This window comes from Euprymna scolopes, chromosome 23 (genome assembly GCF_053919585.1).
Source record: "Euprymna scolopes isolate OS-2025 chromosome 23, ASM5391958v1, whole genome shotgun sequence".
Lineage (NCBI taxonomy): Eukaryota > Metazoa > Mollusca > Cephalopoda > Sepiida > Sepiolidae > Euprymna > Euprymna scolopes.
In genome coordinates, this window is record NC_136504.1 from 76,973,999 (window position 1) to 76,995,249 (window position 21,251).

The window sequence follows — 21,251 nt, forward strand, 5'->3', positions numbered from 1 at the left end:
TATAACAGTAATATTTGCTAATCATAACAGTAATATTTGCTAATCGTAGCAGTAATATTTGCTAATCGTAACAGTAATATTTGCTAGTCATTACAGTAATATTTGCTAATGATAACAGTAACATTTGCTAATCATAACAGTAATATTTACTAATCGTAGCAGTAATATTTGCTAATCATAACAGTAATATTTGCTATTATAACAGTTATATTTGCTAATCATAACAATAATATTTGTTAATCTTAACAGTAATATTTGCTTATCATAACAGTAATATTCGGGTATCATAACAGCAATATTTGCTAATCATAACGGTAATATTTGCTTATCGTAACAGTAATATTTTCTAATCATAGCAGTAATATTTGCTAATCATAATAGTAATATTTGCTAATCATAACAGTAATATTTTCTATCATAACAGTAATATTTGCTAATCATAATAGTAATATTTTCTATCATAACAGTAATATTTGCTAATCATAATAGTAATATTTTCTATCATAACAGTAATATTTGCTAATCATAACAGTAATATTTGCTAATCATTACAGTAATATTTGCTAATAACTGAGCAGATTAAGGAAAAATCGTTCATTTTGGTAAGCAAGCATGAAACTTGGCACGATTGCTCACAATGGTCTACTCTTCCGACAAAACGTTTGGGCTACTCAAAAAATCCAAGATGGCCACCATTCTGAAATCCAATATTGTTAGTTTACCAAGTATCTAACCGATTTTCACAATTTTTGAGTCAAATTATATGTTTTAGGGGATGGGAAAGCAGTAAATGACACAAAAATATCCAATAAATTAGTCCTACAATCGACAAAGGCACATATATGAGATTAATTTAAGCAAAGATTGCCAATTTTTGCCTTTTATTGCCATTAAACCAAATCGTTGACTTGATATTCAATTCCCCAAGTGAGCTGAATGTATTAGTTATAAAAATTAATCCTTTCAGCTCATTCTTATAATATGTCATATGTAAGAGAGTGATTGTCATAACACAACCGGGGCATAACGGTGACATCACTGCTGTTAAACTCAGCATGGGGTCCAGTATCAACTGATTACGGACACACTGTTCATGTTTCAGTGTCCCAAATGCTGTCTAATAAACCCCATGGACAAAATAATGTTCAGTCTGTTAGATAGCTACACCTGAATTGACAGGATATGCCAGCGCGGGAGAGCCGAGCCAAAGGTAACGGGGCTATAGTTACCTGGATGGTGTACAGATCGCACGGGACTTAAATGATACTGGAAGAACGATCGGGCTAGGTGTAGGGAACCTACCTTTCTGAACCTAGTTGTATCCTATATCTGAATGTGTCAAAATATATTCGGTAACTGTGGTTACAGGTGGTAAAAGGATAAACCCTCGGCCTGAAGCCAATAACATTTACAGAATGTCTATTGAGAAGACGTCAAATGTGAAAACTGATTGGAGCAAATGCTGCCTATGTCAGATAGATAAAACCGGAGAGGATCTCAGTAGTCCCATTCCAGGTCGCAGTAAATCAGATGGATATTCAATGCTGGCAACAAATATTCCTCTTTTTCAAGAACTCTGTCAGATGCCCATGATTATTAATCCTTCTAGGCTCGATGAAGGTGATGGTATTGAAGATACATTGCGGCAAAACAATGCTCAGTACCATCAGAGTTGCCATGCTTTGTTCAAAAATACCGAACTTGATCGGGCCAGGAAAAGGGCATCTGACGCTCAGGAACATACTGACAAGAGTTGTTCAAAGACTCGAAGAGAGTTTAAAGCCAGAATAATGTTTCATCTGCGACAAAGAATTTCTAGATGATGGACAAAGACGTGAAGTCATGACAATGGGGCTCAGCAGTAAGCTCAATGAATGTGCCACAACTCTAGGTGAATGTAAAATTCTTGCCCGATTGAGTGCTGGTGATGCCATTGCACAAGAGTTGAAGTATCATAAAGATTGTTTAACAACTCTTTACAACAGGGAAAGATGTCACCTTGCTGCTCTACAAAAACAGGAAAATGAAGATTCTCAGAAAAAAGGAATCCATCCATTGGTATATTCAGAGCTTTTTGCTTACATAGTTGAAACTAATACGAACAGTGATGCACCAGTTGTGTTTAAACTTGCAGTGTATAAGCAACGACTTGAACAGTTGGAACTGCATGAACTTGCCTCATATGTTCACTCAACAAGACTGAAAGAGAAGCTTTTGTCAGATATACCAGCACTTGAAGCTCACAAGAGTGGGAGAGATGTTATCTTGTCCTTTACAGAGGATACAGGGTCAATCTTGTCAAAAGCTTCAGAATTTTCTGATGCTGTTATACTCAACAAAGCTGCTAGTATTTTGCGAAGACACATGCTTGCTCATGAATGGAAATTTAATGGTAGATTCCGTGCAGACTCAGTGGGAAATTCTATTCCTCAATCACTACAACAATTTGTTTGTATGGTGGAGCACGGCGTCGATATCAAGTCGCAACTGGAATTAGGTTCATCAAAGACAGACTTGGCTGTAGCTCATCTCCTGCAGTACAACTGCTACAGCCACAAAAGTAATTCATCCACATTCAGACATTCGCACAATCGTGAGACTCCCTTTCCCATCTTTATGGGCCTATCTTTGTATGGGACAACACAAAAACGAGGACTTGTGGAACTGTTACATAACCATGGAGTAAGCATTTCATATGACAGGGTGCTTGAAATATCTGCTCAATTGGGTGATGCCGTTGTTGACAGGTACACTGAAGAGGGTGTTGTGTGCCCTACAGAACTTAGGAAAGGTCTTTTTACCACATCAGCTATGGACAATATAGATCACAATCCGTCTGCAACAACAGCTACAACATCCTTTCATGGTACCAGTATCTCACTATTTCAACATCCAACGTCTGACAGTGATGGTGAACTGCGTGAGCCACTTATGATCAAAAATCATAGTATAAAACGGGTGCCTGAACTTCCAGAATCTTTCACAAACATTCATCCTGCATATCTAAAGAACAAGACTCCGTCGCTTCCAGAGTTCGAATATCCTACAAGTGTCGATATTGACTTTCCCAGGCTTTTGTTAGCAAATGAATTTCAGTGGCTAGAAAATGTTCATCTGACACAAACCATTGATGATGACATTAACACAACCTGGTCGGCACACCATGCTTCTGAGAAGAGAGGTTTAGATTTCAAAGTGAGCATTACATCAATTCTACCTCTCCTCCGAGAACAAGCCCACTCAGTTGCCACAATGCAATCATCAAAGGAGAGGGTGGGGTCGTAGGTGTGACAGAGGATCCTTCAGCACTACGAAGATGGATGGTAGCAGGGCCAGAAGTGAGTCGTCTTACTGAAGAATATGAAGCACAGTCATCGAACAAGGATGATACTGAAAACATGAAACACAGAGAACAAACAAGTCAATCCCAGAAAGCTTTCTATGGCAAAGTAACAAAGCTCACGGCTGTCATCAATGAAATGGGCAATCCATTTCAAGAAGAATCACCTATATACAAAGATTATAGCATCGGAAACCGCAGCTGAAGCTGTTCGCATGCACTAGGGGAATGGCAGGACTCACTTTAAAGAGTTCATGAAGACCTTAGAGGGAGGAAACCGGGCTGCTTTCTATTCCAAAATCAAAAGGAACAACATAGATTTCTTTGACCAGACACAAGAAGCAGCAGTGACTGATGCCAAACATAAAAGTTTGAAAGATGCTTATTCTCTAAACTATTCATATCTTGCCAATCTGATGGAATTTTTTAAACATGAGAACCAGTCCTTTCCTGCATCGTTCAGTGAAAATGGAAGCCTCTACAGTGGTACAAAGTCTCAACTTGCATTGCTTCTTCAGTCCAAAGTTACATGTCCAGATTCAGTTCCACATGTGTCAGTCATCATCATTGATGGTTCAGCATTGGTAAACACAAGACCACCCTGCAAATCAAAAACCTTCGAAGAGTATGCACAGCTTGATTTTTTTCCAAAGGTGCTGAAATTCAGTTCAGCATACGAGAGGACTGACATTGTTTTTGATGTTTACTTACCAACAAGTTTGAAAGCTGAAACACGGACAAAACGTGGACAAGGTGCAAAGCGTCGGGTAACCCACAACGGCAAGCTCCCTCCCAACTGGCGAAATTTCTTGAGGGATGATGACAATAAAGCAGCTCTCTTCAAGTTTCTGGCTGATAGAATCACTTCACTAGCACAGGATCATGAAAATCTCGTGGTAATCACCAGAGTTGCAGATGTTGTTAGCAATCAGAATATCAGTTTTGAAGGACTAGCACCTTGCAACCATGAGGAATCAGACACAAGGATGTTTGTACATGCAAAACATGCAGTTAATCATGGTTACAAAACAGAACTGCTGAAAGCTAATGACACGGATGTCCTTGTCGTTGCCATCACTGTATTTCCAGTCTTGAAAGAGTTAGGCCTGGAGGCAATGTTCATTGAATTTGGTCAAGGAAATGACACAAGGTTTATTCCAGTACATGAAGTCATCAGCGTACTTGGCCCTGAAAAAGCAAAAGGCTTGTCCTTTTTCCATGCCTTTACTGGTTGTGACAATGTGTCAGCCTTTCGATATAAAAAGACAGCATTTCAGACATGGAATGTTTTACCTGATGTGACGGACGTATTTGTCAAGCTGAGCAGTCATCCACGAGTCATAACAAGTGAGGACCAATCAGTTATTGACCAGTTTGTCATCACAATGTATGACAGATCTACCTCCCTCACAGAAATAGATGCTGTAAGATTGGACATGTTTGCTCGTAAACAGAGACCCTACGACTCCATACCTTCAACTAAAGCAGCTTTAACTGAACACGCAAAGCATGCAACATATCAAGCAGGGTGCATTTGGAGTCAAGCAACATGCTGTCACATGGAAATTGATAGTCCTGGCGAGTGGGGGTGGAAGAAGCACGGCAATACATGGAAGATATTTTGGACAACACTTCCGCCAGTTGCAGAAAGCTGCAAGGAACTAACAAAATGCGGATGCAAGACACAATGCATTGGAAGATGCAAATGCTATAAATTCGGCCTTCCATGTACAAATTTATGCAGCTGCAATTGCGAGTGTTGAACGTGTGAATCCTGATGAAAACACAAGAACAAGAAGAGAAAAATGCGGGATAAACTGACATAAGTGTGTAAAATATAGCCTTTATTACACGCAAGTGGTGTTAAATCTTTATTTTGTCGTCAGAAATAGCTTTGTTGACATCAGAAACATATAAATTGATATATAATATGTGGAAATCGGTCAAAAATTAAGCATTTAGTTCAGAAAATGATAAATTTTACCATCCGTGGCCGCTATATTGAAAAATAGCGGCCATCTTGAATTTTTGGAGTGGCCCAAAAGTTTTTTCGGAAGAGTAGACCATTGTGAGCAATCGTGCCAAGTTTAATGCTTGCTTACCAAAATATACGATTCTTCATCAATTTTGATTTAAGCTGCTCAGCTATAATCGTAGCAGTAATATTTGCTAATCATAACAGTAATATTTTCTAATCATAACAGTAATATATGCTAATCGTAGCAGAAATATTTGCTAATCTAAACAGTAATATTTGCTAATCATAACAGTAATATTTGGTTATCATAACAATAATATTTGCTAATCATTACAGTAATATCTGCTAATCATACCAGTAATATTTGTTAATCGTAAAAGTAATATTTGCTAATCATAACAGTAATATTTGCTAATCGTAACAGTTATATTTGCTAATCATAACAGTAATATTTGTAAATCTGAACATTAATATTAGGTAATCATAACAGTAATATTTGCTAATTATTACAGTAATGTATGCTAATCATAACAGTAATATTTGCTAATCATAACAGTAATATTTGTTTACCATAAGAGTAATATTTGCTAATCATAACAGTAGTATTTACTTATCTTAGCACTCATATTTGCTAATCATAGCAGTAATATTTGCCAATCATAACAGTCATATTTACTAATCGTAGCAGTAATATTTGTTAATCATTACAGTAATATTTGTTAATCATAACAGGAATATTTGTTAATCATAAGAGTAATATTTGCTAATCGTAGCAGTAATATTTGCTAAACATAACAGTAATATTTGCTAATCATAACACTAATATTTGTTAATCATAGCACTAATATGTGCTAATCATAACAGTAATATTTGCTAATCATAAGAGTAACATTTGTTAATCATAACAGTAATATTTGCTTATCATAACAGTAATATTTGCTTATCATAACAGTAATATTTGCTAATCTAAACAGTAATAGTTGCTAATCATAACAGTAATATTTTTTAATCATAACAGTAATATTTGCTAATCATAAGAGTAATTTTTTTTAATAATAACAGTAATATTTGCTAATCATAACACTAATATTTGCTTATCCTAGCGGTAATATTTGCTAATCGTAGCAGCAATATTTGCTAATCATAACAGTAATATTTGCAAATCATAACAGTATTATTTGCTACCCATAACAGTAAAATTTGCTAATCATAAGAGTAATATTTGGTAATCAAAACAGTAATATTTGCTAATCGTAGCAGTAATTTTGGTTAATCATAACAGAAACATTTGCTTATCCCTACAGTAATATTTGTTAATCATAACAGTAATATTTGCTAATCTTAGCAGTAATATTTATATATGTTATGTATGATAATTAAATAGTGTTAAATATTCTCGATAAAGCAAATACCTTGACATGCAATGTTCCCCAGACCAAAGAATTTTTTTGATATTTGTTATTATATTATATTTTATTTGTTATTATACTATATTTTATTTATTATTATACTATATTTAATTTATTATTATACTATATTTTATTTGTTATTATACTATATTTTATTTGTTATTATACTATATTTTATTTGTTTATATACTTTATTTTAGTTGTTATTATACTATATTTTATTTGTAATTATACTATATTATATTTGTTATTATACTATATTTTATTTGTTATCATACTATATTTTATTTGTTATCATACTATATTTTATTTGTTATACTTTATTTTATTTGTATTATACTATATTTTATTTGTTATTATACTATATTTTATTTGTTATAATACTATATTTTATTTGTTATTATATTATGTTTTATTTGTAATTATACTATATTTTATTTGTTATTATACTATATTTTATTTGTTATTATACTATATTTTATTTGTATACTATATTTTATTTTTTATTATACTATATTTTATTTATTATTATACTGTATTTTATTTGTTATTATACTATATTTTATTTGTTATTATACTATATTTTATTTGTTATTATGCAATATTTTATTTGTTATTATGCTATATTTTATTTGTTATTATGCTATATTTTATTTGTTATTATACTTTATGTTATTTGTTATTATACTATATTGTATTTGTTATTATACTATATTTTATTTGTTATTATACTATATTTTATTTGTTATTATACTTTATTTTATTTGTTATTATACTATATTTTATTTGTTAGTATGCTATATTTTATTTATTATTATACTATATTTTTTTATTATTATGCTATAGTTTATTTGCTATTATACTATATATTTTTTTGTTATTATACTTTATGTTATTTGGTATTATGCTATATTTTATTTGTTATTATGCTATATTTTATTTGCTATTATACTATATTTTATTTGTGATTATACTTTATTTTATTTGTTATTATAATAGATTTTATTTGTTATTATACTATATTTTATTTATTATTATACTATATTTTATTTATTATTATACTATATTTTATTTTTAATATACTATATGTTATTTATTATTATACTATATTTTATTTGTTATTATACTGTATTTTATTTGTTATTATACTATATTTTATTTGTAATTATACTATATTTTATTTGTTATTATACTATATTTTATTTGTTATAAAACTATATTTTATTTGTTATCATACTATATTTCATTTGTTATACTTTATTTTATTTGTTATTATACTATATTTTATTTGTTATTATCCTATATTTTGTTTGTTATAATACTATATTTTATTTGTTATTATATTATGTTTTATTTGTAATTATACTATATTTTATTTGTTATTATACTATATTTTATTTGTTATTATACTATATTTTATTTGTTATTATACTATATTTTATTTTTTATTATACTATATTTTATTTATGATTATACTGTATTTTATTTGTTATTATACTATATTTTATTTGTTATTATGCAATATTTTATTTGTTATTATGCTATATTTTATTTGTTATTATGCTATATTTTATTTGTTATTATGCTATATTTTATTTGTGATTATACTTTATGTTATTTGTTATTATACTATATTTTATTTGTTATTATACTATATTTTATTTGTAATTATACTATATTTCATTTGTTATTATACTATATTTTATTTGTTATTATGCTATATTTTATTTGTTATTATACTATATTTCATTTGTTATTATACTATATTTTATTTGTTTTTATGCTATATTTTATTTGTTATTATACTATATTTTATTTGTTATTATACTATATTTTATTTGTTATTATGCTATATTTTATTTGTAATTATACTATATTTTATTTGCTATTATACTATATTTTATTTGTGATTATACTTTATGTTATTTGTTATTATACTTTATTTTATTTGTTATTATAATATATTTTATTTGTTATTATACTATATTTTATTTATTATTATACTATATTTTATTTATTATTATACTATATTTTATTTGTTATTATACTATATGTTTTTTCTTATTATACGATATTTTATTTGTTATTATACTATATTTGTTTTGTTATTATACTATATTTTATTTGTTATTATACTATATATTATTTCTTATTATACTATATTTTATTTGTTATTATACTATATTTTATTTGTTATTATACTATATTTTATTTGTTATTATACTATATTTTATTTATTATTATACTATATTTTATTTGTTATTATACTATATTTTATTTGTAATTATACTATCTGTTATTTATTATTATACTATATTTTATTTATTATTATACTATATTTTATTTGTTATTATACTATATTTTATTTGTTATTATACTATATTTTATTCGTTATTATACTATATTTTATTTGTTATTATACTATATTTTCTTTGTTATTATATTATGTTTTATTTATAATTATACTATATTGTATTTGTTATTATACTGTATTTTATTTGTTATTATACTATATTTTATTTGTTATTATATTATGTTTTATTTATTATTATACTATATTTTATTTGTTATTATACTATATTTTATTTCTTATTATACTATATTTTATTTATTATTATACTATATTGTATTTGTTATTATACTATATTTTATTTGTTATTATACTATATTTTATTTGTTATTATACTATATTTTATTTTTTATTATACTATATTTTATTTGTTATTATATTATGTTTTATTTATAATTATACTATATTTTATTTCTTATTATACTATATTTTATTTATTATTATACTATATTTTATTTGTTATTATACTATATTTTATTTGTTATTATATTATGTGTTATTTATAATTATACTATATTTTATTTCTTATTATACTATATTTTATTTATTATTATACTATGTTTTATTTGTTATTATACTATAGTTTAATTGTTATTATTCCATTTTTTATTTGTTATTATACTATATTTTATTTATTATTATACTATATTTTATTTGTTGTTATACTATATTGTATTTGTTATTATACTATATTTTATTATTATACTATATTTTATTTGTTATTATACTATATTTTATTTGTGGTTATACTATATTTTATTTGTTATTATACTATATTTTATTTGTTATTATACTATATTTTATTTGTTATTATACTATATTTTATTTGTTATTATACTATATTTTACTTGTTATTATACTATATGTTATTTATTATTATACTATATTTTATTTGTTATTATACTATATTTTATTTGTTATTATACTATATTTTATTTGTTATTATACTATAGTTTATTTGTTATTATAATATATTTTATTTGTTGTTATACTATATTTTGATTATTATACTATATTTTATTTGTTATTATACTATAGTTTATTTGTTATTATAATATATTTTATTTGTTATTATACTATATTTTATTTGTTATTATAGTATATTTTATTTGTTATTAGACTATATTTTTATTATTATACTATATTTTATTTGTTATTATACTATAGTTTATTTGTTATTATAATATATTTTATTTGTTATTATAATATATTGTATTTGTTATTATACTTTATTTTATTTGTAATTATACTATATGTTATTTGTTATTATACTATATTTTATTTGTTATTATAATATATGTTATTTCTTATTATACTATATTTTATTTGTTATTATTCTATATTTTATTTGTTATTATACTATATTTTATTTGTTATTACACTATATTTTATTTGTTATTATACTATATTTTATTTGTTATTATACTATATTTTATTTGTTATTATACTATATTTTATTTGTTAATATACTATATTTTATTTGTTATTATACTATATTTTATTTATTATTATACTATATTTTATTTGTTATTATACTATATTTTATTTGTAATTATACTATATGTTATTTATTATTATACTATATTTTATTTGTTATTATACTATATTTTATTTGTTATTATACTATATTTTATTTGTTGTTATACTATATTTATTTGTTATTATACTATATTTTATTTGTTATTATATTATATTTTATTTGTTGTTATACTATATTTTATTTATTATTATACTATATTTTATTTGTTATTATACTATATTTTATTTGTTATTATACTATATTTTATTTGTTGTTATACTATATTTTATTTATTATTATACTATATTTTATTTGTTATTATACTATATTTTATTTGTTATTATACTATATTTTATTCGTTATTATACTATATTTTATTTGTTATTATACTATATTTTCTTTGTTATTATATTATGTTTTATTTATAATTATACTATATTTTATTTGTTATTATACTATATTTTATTTGTTATTATACTATATTTTATTTGTTATTATATTATGTTTTATTTATTATTATACTATATTTTATTTGTTATTATACTATATTTTATTTATTATTATACTATATTTTATTTATTATTATACTATATTGTATTTGTTATTATACTATATTTTATTTGTTATTATACTATATTTTATTTGTTATTATACTATATTTTATTTGTTATTATACTATATTTTACTTGTTATTATACTATATGTTATTTATTATTATACTATATTTTATTTGTTATTATACTATATTTTATTTGTTATTATACTATATTTTATTTGTTATTATACTATAGTTTATTTGTTATTATAATATATTATATTTGTTATTATACTATAGTTTATTTGTTATTATAATATATTTTATTTGTTATTAGACTATATTTTTATTATTATACTATATTTTATTTGTTATTATACTATAGTTTATTTGTTATTATAATATATTTTATTTGTTATTATACTATATTTTATTTGTTATTATAGTATATTTTATTTGTTATTAGACTATATTTTTATTATTATACTATATTTTATTTGTTATTATACTATAGTTTATTTGTTATTATAATATATTTTATTTGTTATTATAATATATTGTATTTGTTATTATACTTTATTTTATTTGTAATTATACTATATGTTATTTGTTATTATACTATATTTTATTTGTTATTATAATATATGTTATTTCTTATTATACTATATTTTATTTGTTATTATTCTATATTTTATTTGTTATTATACTATATTTTATTTGTTATTACACTATATTTTATTTGTTATTATACTATATTTTATTTGTTATTATACTATATTTTATTTGTTATTATACTATATTTTATTTGTTATTATACTATATTTTTTTTGTTATTATACTATATTTTATTTATTATTATACTATATTTTATTTGTTATTATACTATATTTTATTAGTAATTATACTATATGTTATTTATTATTATACTATATTTTATTTGTTATTATACTATATTTTATTTGTTATTATACTATATTTTATTTGTTGTTATACTATATTTATTTGTTATTATACTATATTTTATTTGTTATTATATTATATTTTATTTGTTGTTATACTATATTTTATTTATTATTATACTATATTTTATTTGTTATTATACTATATTTTATTTGTTATTATACTATATTTTATTTGTTGTTATACTATATTTTATTTATTATTATACTATATTTTATTTGTTATTATACTATATTTTATTTGTTATTATACTATATTTTATTCGTTATTATACTATATTTTATTTGTTATTATACTATATTTTCTTTGTTATTATATTATGTTTTATTTATAATTATACTATATTTTATTTGTTATTATACTATATTTTATTTGTTATTATACTATATTTTATTTGTTATTATATTATGTTTTATTTATTATTATACTATATTTTATTTGTTATTATACTATATTTTATTTCTTATTATACTATATTTTATTTATTATTATACTATATTGTATTTGTTATTATACTATATTTTATTTGTTATTATACTATATTTTATTTGTTATTATACTATATTTTATTTGTTATTTTATTATGTTTTATTTATAATTATACTATATTTTATTTCTTATTATACTATATTTTATTTATTATTATACTATATTTTATTTGTTATTATACTATAGTTTATTTGTTATTATACTATATTTTATTTGTTATTATATTATGTGTTATTTATAATTATACTATATTTTATTTCTTATTATACTATATTTTATTTATTATTATACTATATTTTATTTGTTATTATACTATAGTATATTTGTTATTATACCATTTTTTATTTGTTATTATACTATATTTTATTTGTTATTATATTATGTGTTATTTATAATTATACTATATTTTATTTCTTATTATACTATATTTTATTTATTATTATACTATATTTTATTTGTTGTTATACTATATTTTATTTGTTATTATACTATATTTTATTATTATACTATATTTTATTCGTTATTATACTATATTTTATTTGTGGTTATACTATATTTTATTTGTTATTATACTATATTTTATTTGTTATTATACTATATTTTATTTGTTATTTTACTATATTTTATTTGTTATTATACTATATTTTACTTGTTATTATACTATATGTTATTTATTATTATACTATATTTTATTCTTTATTATACTATATTTTTTTGTTATTATACTATATTCTATTTATTATTATACTATATTTTATTTGTTGTTATACTATATTTTATTTGTTATTATACTATATTTTATTATTATACTATATTTTATTTGTTATTATACTATAGTTTATTTGTTATTATAATATATCTTATTTGTTATTATAATATATTTTATTTGTTATTATACTTTATTTTATTTGTAATTATACTATATGTTATTTGTTATTATACTATACTTTATTTGTTATTATAATATATGTTATTTCTTATTATACTATATTTTATTTGTTATTATACTATATTTTATTTGTTATTATACTATATTTTATTTGTTATTATACTATATTTTATTTGTTATTATACTATATTTTATTTGTTATTATACTATTTTTTATTTGTTATTATACTATATTTTATTTATTATTATACTATATTTTATTTGTTATTATACTATCTTTTATTTGTAATTATACTATTTTTATTTCTTATTATACTATATTTTATTTGTTATTATACTATATTTTATTTGGTATTATACTATATTTTATTTATTATTATACTATATTTTATTTGTTATTATACTTTATTTTATTTGTTTTTATACTATATTTTATTTGTTATTATACTATATTTTATTTGTTATTATACTTTATTTTATTTGTTATTATACTATATTGTATTTGTTGTTATACTATATTTTATTTATTATTATACTATATATATTTGTTAATATACTATATTTTATTTGTTATTATACTATATTTTATTTATTATTATACTATATTTTATTTGTTGTTATACTATATTTTATTTGTTATTATACTATATTTTATTTGTTATTATACTATATTTTATTTGTTATTATACTATATTTTATTTGTTATTATACTATATTTTATTTGTTATTATACTATATTTTATTTGTTATTATACTTTATTTTATTTTTTATTATACTTTATTTTATTTGTTATTATACTATATTTTATTTGTTATTATACTATATTTTATTTGTTATTATACTATATTTTATTTGTTATTATACTATATTTTATTTGGTATTATACTATATTTTATTTGTTATTATACTTTATTTTATTTGTTATTATACTATATTTTATTTGTTATTATACTATATTTTATTTGTTAATTTACTATATTTTATTTGTCATTATACTTTATTTTATTTGTTATTCTACTATATTTTCTTTATTATTATACTATATTTTATTTATCATTATACTATATTTTATTTATTATTATACTATATTTTATTTGTTATTATACTATATTTTATTTGTTATTATACTATATTTTTTTATTATTATACTATATTTTATTTATTATTATACTATATTTTATTAGTTGTTATACTATATTTTATTTGTTATTATACTATATTTTATTTGTTATTATACTATATTTTATTTGTTATTATACTATATTTTATTTATTATTATACTATATTTTATTTGTTATTATACTATATTTTATTTATTATTATACTATATTTTATTTATTATTATACTATATTTTATTTGTTATTATACTATATTTTATTTATTATTATACTATATTTTATTTATTATTATACTATATTTTATTTGTTATTATACTATATTTTATTTGTTATTATACTATATTTTATTTATTATTATACTATATTTGATTTATTATTTTACTATATTTTATTTGTTATTATACTATATTTTATTTATTATTATACTATATTTTATTTGTTATTATATAATATTTTATTTGTTGTTATACTATATTTTATTTATTATTATAATATATTTTATTTGTTATTATACTATATTTTATTTATTATTATACTATATTTTATTTGTTATTATACAATATTTTATTTGTTATTATACTATATTTTATTTATTATTATACTATATTTTATTTATTATTAAACTATATTTTATTTGTTATTATACTATATCTTATTTGTTATTATACTATATTTTATTTATTATTATACTATATTTTATTTGTTATTATACTATATTTTATTTGTTATTATACTATATTTTATTTATTATTATACTATATTTTATTTATTATTATACTATATTTTATTTGTGATTATACTATATTTTATTTATTATTATACTATATTTTATTTATTATTATACTATATTTTATTTGTTATTATACTATATTTTATTTGTTATTATACTATATTTTATTTATTATTATACTATATTTTATTTATTATTATACTATATTTTTTTTGTTATTATACTATATTTTATTTATTATTATACTATATTTTATTTGTTATTATACAATATTTTATTTGTTGTTATACTATATTTTATTTATTATTATACTATATTTTATTTGTTATTATACTATATTTTATTTATTATTATACTATATTTTATTTGTTATTATACTGTATTTTATTTATTATTATACTATATTTTATTTATTATTATACTATATTTTATTTATTATTATACTATATTTTGTTTATTATTATACTATATTTTATTTATTATTATACTATATTTTATTTGTTAATATACAATATTTTATTATTTTTTATTATACTATATTTTATTTCTTATTATACTATATTTTATTTGTTATTATACTATATTTTATTCGTTATTATACTATATTTTATTTGTTATTATACTATATTTTATTTCTTATTATATTATGTTTTATTTATAATTATATTATATTGTATTTGTTATTATACTATATTTTATTTGTTATTATACTATATTTTATTTGTTATTATATTATGTTTTATTTATAATTATACTATATTTTATTTGTTATTATACTATATTTTATTTCTTATTATACTATATTTTATTTATTATTATACTATATTTTATTTGTTATTATACTATATTTTATTTGTTATTATACTATATTTTATTTGTTATTATACTATATTTTATTTGTTATTATATTATGTTTTATTTATAATTATACGATCTTTTATTTCTTATTATACTATATTTTATTTATTATTATACTATATCTTATGTGTTATTATACTATATTTTATTTATTATTATACTATATTGTATTTGTTATTATACTATATTTTATTTGTAATTATACTATATTTTATTTATTATTATACTATATTTTTTTGTTAATATACTATATTTTATTTGTTATTATACTATATTTTATTTATTATTATACTATATTTTATTTGTTGTTATACTATATTTTATTTGTTATTATACTGTATTTTATTTGTTATTATACTATATTTTTTTGTTAATATACTATATTTTATTTGTTATTATACTATATTTTATTTATTATTATACTATATTTTATTTGTTGTTATACTATATTTTATTTGTTATTATACTGTATTTTATTTGTTATTATACTATATTTTATTTGTTATTATACTATATTTTATTTGTTATTATACTATATTTTATTTGTTATTATACTATATTTTGTTTATTATTATACTATATTTTATTTATTGTTATACTATATTTTATTTGTTATTATACTATATTTTATTTGTTATTATACTATATTTTATTTGTTATTATACTATATTTTATTTGTTATTATACTTTATTTTATTTTTTATTATACTATATTTTATTTGTTATACTATATTTTATTTGTTATTATACTATATTTTATTTGTAATTATATTGTGTTTTGTTTATTATTATACTATTTTTTATTTCTTATTATACTATATTTTTTTGTTATTATACTATATTTTATTTGGTATTATACTATATTTTATTTATTATTATACTATATTTTATTTGTTATTATACTTTATTTTATTTGTTTTTATACTATATTTTATTTGTTATTATACTATATTTTATTTGTTATTATACTTTATTTTATTTGTTATTATACTATATTGTATTTGTTGTTATACTATATTTTATTTATTATTATACTATATATTTGTTAATATACTATATTTTATTTGTTATTATACTATATTTTATTTATTATTATACTATATTTTATTTGTTGTTATACTATATTTTATTTGTTATTATACTATATTTTATTTGTTATTATACTATATTTTATTTGTTATTATACTATATTTTATTTGTTATTATACTATATTTTATTTGTTATTATACTATATTTTATTTGTTATTATACTTTATTTTATTTTTTATTATACTTTATTTTATTTGTTATTATACTATATTTTATTTGTTATTATACTATATTTTATTTGTTATCATACTATATTTTATTTGTTATTATACTATATTTTATTTGGTATTATACTATATTTTATTTGTTATTATACTTTATTTTATTTGTTATTATACTATATTTTATTTGTTATTATACTATATTTTATTTGTTAATTTACTATATTTTATTTGTCATTATACTTTATTTTATTTGTTATTCTACTATATTTTCTTTATTATTATACTATATTTTATTTATCATTATACTATATTTTATTTATTATTATACTATATTTTATTTGTTATTATACTATATTTTATTTGTTATTATACTATATTTTTTTATTATTATACTATATTTTATTTATTATTATACTATATTTTATTTGTTGTTATACTATATTTTATTTGTTATTATACTATATTTTATTTGTTATTATACTATATTTTATTTGTTGTCATACTATATTTTATTTATTATTATACTATATTTTATTTGTTATTATACTATATTTTATTTATTATTATACTATATTTTATTTGTTATTATACTATATTTTATTTATTATTATACTATATTTTATTTATTATTATACTATATTTTATTTATTATTATACTATATTTTGTTTATTATTATACTATATTTTATTTATTATTATACTATATTTTATTTGTTAATATACAATATTTTATTATTTTTTATTATACTATATTTTATTTCTTATTATACTATATTTTATTTGTTATTATACTATATTTTATTCGTTATTATACTATATTTTATTTGTTATTATACTATATTTTATTTCTTATTATATTATGTTTTATTTATAATTATATTATATTTTATTTGTTATTATACTATATTTTATTTGTTATTATACTATATTTTATTTGTTATTATATTATGTTTTATTTATAATTATACTATATTTTATTTGTTATTATACTATATTTTATTTCTTATTATACTATATTTTATTTATTATTATACTATATTTTATTTGTTATTATACTATATTTTATTTGTTATTATACTATATTTTATTTGTTATTATACTATATTTTATTTGTTATTATATTATGTTTTATTTATAATTATACGATCTTTTATTTCTTATTATACTATATTTTATTTATTATTATACTATATCTTATGTGTTATTATACTATATTTTATTTATTATTATACTATATTGTATTTGTTATTATACTATATTTTATTTGTAATTATACTATATTTTATTTATTATTATACTATATTTTTTTGTTAATATACTATATTTTATTTGTTATTATACTATATTTTATTTATTATTATACTATATTTTATTTGTTGTTATACTATATTTTATTTGTTATTATACTGTATTTTATTTGTTATTATACTATATTTTATTTGTTATTATACTATATTTTATTTGTTATTATACTATATTTTATTTGTTATTATACTATATTTTGTTTATTATTATACTATATTTTATTTATTGTTATACTATATTTTATTTGTTATTATACTATATTTTATTTGTTATTATACTATATTTTATTTGTTATTATACTATATTTTATTTGTTATACTATATTTTATTTGTTATTATACTATATTTTATTTGTAATTATATTGTGTTTTATTTATTATTATACTATTTTTTATTTCTTATTATACTATATTTTTTTGTTATTATACTATATTTTATTTGGTATTATACTATATTTTATTTATTATTATACTATATTTTATTTGTTATTATACTTTATTTTATTTGTTTTTATACTATATTTTATTTGTTATTATACTATATTTTATTTGTTATTATACTTTATTTTATTGTTTATTATACTATATTGTATTTGTTGTTATACTATATTTTATTTATTATTATACTATATATATTTGTTAATATACTATATTTTATTTGTTATTATACTATATTTTATTTATTATTATACTATATTTTATTTGTTGTTATACTATATTTTATTTGTTATTATACTATATTTTATTTGTTATTATACTATATTTTATTTGTTATTATACTATATTTTATTTGTTATTATACTATATTTTATTTGTTATTATACTATATTTTATTTGTTATTATACTTTATTTTATTTTTTATTATACTTTATTTTATTTGTTATTATACTATATTTTATTTGTTATTATACTATATTTTATTTGTTATTATACTATATTTTATTTGTTATTATACTATATTTTATTTGGTATTATACTATATTTTATTTGTTATTATACTTTATTTTATTTGTTATTATACTATATTTTATTTGTTATTATACTATATTTTATTTGTTAATTTACTATATTTTATTTGTCATTATACTTTATTTTATTTGTTATTCTACTATATTTTCTTTATTATTATACTATATTTTATTTATCATTATACTATATTTTATTTATTATTATACTATATTTTATTTGTTATTATACTATATTTTATTTGTTATTATACTATATTTTTTTATTATTATACTATATTTTATTTATTATTATACTATATTTTATTTGTTGTTATACTATATTTTATTTGTTATTATACTATATTTTATTTGTTATTATACTATATTTTATTTGTTATTATACTATATTTTATTTATTATTATACTATATTTTATTTGTTATTATACTATATTTTATTTTTTATTATACTATATTTTATTTATTATTATACTATATTTTATTTGTTATTATACTATATTTTATTTATTATTATACTATATTTTATTTGTTATTATATAATATTTTATTTGTTGTTATACTATATTTTATTTATTATTATAATATATTTTATTTGTTATTATACTATATTTTATTTATTATTATACTATATTTTATTTGTTATTATACAATATTTTATTTGTTATTATACTATATTTTATTTATTATTATACTATATTTTATTTATTATTAAACTATATTTTATTTGTTATTATACTATATCTTATTTGTTATTATACTATATTTTATTTATTATTATACTATATTTTATTTGTTATTATACTATATTTTATTTGTTATTATACTATATTTTATTTATTATTATACTATATTTTATTTATTATTATACTATATTTTATTTGTGATTATACTATATTTTATTTATTATTATACTATATTTTATTTATTATTATACTATATTTTATTTGTTATTATACTATATTTTATTTGTTATTATACTATATTTTATTTATTATTATACTATATTTTATTTATTATTATACTATATTTTATTTGTTATTATACTATATTTTATTTATTATTATACTATATTTTATTTGTTATTATACAATATTTTATTTGTTGTTATACTATATTTTATTTCTTATTATACTATATTTTATTTGTTATTATACTATATTTTATTTATTATTATACTATATTTTATTTATTATTATACTATATTTTGTTTATTATTATACTATATTTTATTTATTATTATACTATATTTTATTTGTTAATATACAATATTTTATTTGTTATTATACTATATTTTATTTATTATTATACTATATATTACATATGAGTGACAGTAGTAATCATGCAGTAAGTATCTGGTAATTGGTATAAGTTAATTAATACAAATTGCTCAATATCTTGAATAGAGCAGCTATGTTTAACGGTCGCATTGGCCAGTAAAAAAACAATCGTAGCTTTTATTATACTACATTATACAAGAAAAACTACTTGGTATTGCCTGGGAACCATAATAACAAAAATATAGTATTACATAATAACCATTTTATAATAT

General features: G+C 17.9%; 1 protein-coding gene across 4 annotated transcripts in view; it reads right to left on the reverse strand.

The window, feature by feature from the left end:
• Positions 1-21,251, reverse strand: part of LOC145246018 (enolase 4-like) — a 772,121-nt gene that overhangs the window by 99,989 nt on the left and 650,881 nt on the right. The window lies entirely within an intron of this gene.